Here is a 2404-nt window from a genome sequence, read left to right on the forward strand (position 1 = left end):
CTAGGCTTTGGATTGCCTTTGGAGCAGGGGTGCGCAACAAGGGCGGATCCGTTTTCAGATTTTGTGCAAACTTCAGGTCTTAATTATTTAATTGACTCAATCATATCTTATCTGACATGTGTATGAGTACGGGCTACAGCAGCAGACTGCAAGTGTATCCTAATGATTTTACTTTGCTCAAGTACAGGCTTGAACCAGGGTAATTTATAGAGCTGTCAGCAAATGAAAAACAAGGCACTTGGTTGGAACAAAAACCAGTCGGCAGACTGGTCCTCCAGGACTGGAGTTCTGCACCCCTGCTCTGGAGTCTATTTTTGACATTTGTCAATATAAGGACCAGATGAGCCGATGAAAGTCAAGGACAGTATGGCTGGGAAATAACAGAAAACAACAGTCAGAGACATAATGTAGGCCACACAACAGGCTTACCAAAAAAATAGAATTATTAAATAAAACATTTTGGATAAAAGCAGTTAACCAGTGAGTAGTATTACTAAAAACAGACCAGGCATATTTTAGGAAATAGAGAGATTTTCCCAGTGGATTATTTTCTGAAACAGTCTTAGCCCTTAAAAAATTGCTAAGAAAACATGAGAGCTCCTTCTAGTTAATGTGTAAAAGCCCCTGAACAAGGATATAGAAACTGCATCTGGTATTCAGCTTCATTCCTGCCCAAGGGATTCAGGTATTTCTAATATCAAAAGGAGAGGAACTGATTAAGGCCTGATATCCTGTTATAGCATCCTCTCAGGCTCGACACGGGGGTTAGACGGCTTTTCTGATAGATGAGTGTTGCCACCTGGGTAGCAATTGAAACACAAACAGCCCCTCGCAGTGCCATGACACTTGTTCGTTCCACAGTCAATTCCAGCAACGCTTTCTGCAAGCTTTATGGGGAAAATATATGAAGAGAAAAAACTTCATCCAATTAATTAAAAATAATCATATAGAGGAGCATGAGGCCTTTCACCAGTTTGTGCAGATGGTACAAATGATTAATTAGTTAACTTTATCCTGTGGATAAAAACACATAAATCCACCTCTTCAAGCCTAATTTAAATAATATAAATCAGACTCATTTGGGCCAATGTGTGGTATCACAAGGCCTTTTAAACGTTGGTACAGATGTTAAGTGTCTCTTTTAATGGACCATGAGGAATATGCATATGAAGAGAGAATTGGGTACATATTTCATGTGCAGAGTGTGTGGTTTTTAACCTGGCGTTTGAGGGTGGAGAAAGAATTCCGCTCCCTGGCTTCTTACAGAGGCACTGCCTGTGTGTGAGTGAAATCGCAGCACTGAAGCTCATGGGGAGGATCTGCACAGGGGCAGGGCTGGAGGACAGGAGCAGGGCTGGAGGACAGGAGCAGGGCTGGAGGATCTGAACAGGGGCAGGGCTGGAGGACAGGAGCAGGGCTGGAGGACAGGAGCAGGGCTGGAGGACAGGGACAGGGCTGGAGGACAGGAGCAGGGCTGGAGGATCTGAACAGGGGCAGGGCTGGAGGACAGGAGCAGGGCTGGAGGACAGGAGCAGGGCTGGAGGACAGGAGCAGGGCTGGAGGACAGGAGCAGGGCTGGAGGACAGGAGCAGGGCTGGAGGACAGGAACAGGGCTGGAGGATCTGAACAGGGGCAGGGCTGGAGGACAGGAGCAGGGCTGGAGGACAGGAGCAGGGCTGGAGGACAGGAGCAGGGCTGGAGGACAGGAGCAGGGCTGGAGAATCTGAACAGGGGCAGGGCTGGAGGATCTGCACAGGGGCAGGGCTGGAGGATCTGCACAGGGGCAGGGCTGGAGGATCTGCACAGGGGCAGGGCTGGAGGATCTGCACAGGGGCAGGGCTGGAGGATCTGCACAGGGGCAGGGCTGGAGAATCTGAACAGGGGCAGGGCTGGAGGATCTGCACAGGGGCAGGGCTGGAGGACAGGGGCAGGGCTGGAGGACAGGAACAGGGCTGGAGGACAGGGACAGGGCTGGAGGATCTGCACAGGAGCAGGGCTGGAGGACAGGAACAGGGCTGGAGGACAGGGACAGGGCTGGAGGATCTGAACAGGGGCAGGGCTGGAGGACAGGAGCAGGGCTGGAGGACAGGAGCAGGGCTGGAGGACAGGAGCAGGGCTGGAGGACAGGGGCAGGGCTGGAGGATCTACGCAGGGGTAATCAGATGTAAATTTCCCAGCGGTTTGGGCGAGGGGGGTGTGGGCTCATGCTGTCTTCTGAAAATGATTCTCCAGCTTTTTCTGGAAGCTGAGACCGTGATAGAGTATGGATGAGAGACTGTGTATCATTGTAAATCCCCTTGTTGCACGGTTCAGTACATCCATAATTCATGAAAAGAGAAATTACACAGATAGAATTGTTACAGCATGGACTGGCGTGCTGGATGTGAGCAGAATGCATATAGCC

The sequence above is a fragment of the Conger conger genome, chromosome 7 (genome assembly GCF_963514075.1).
Source record: "Conger conger chromosome 7, fConCon1.1, whole genome shotgun sequence".
Taxonomy (NCBI): Eukaryota; Metazoa; Chordata; class Actinopteri; order Anguilliformes; family Congridae; genus Conger; species Conger conger.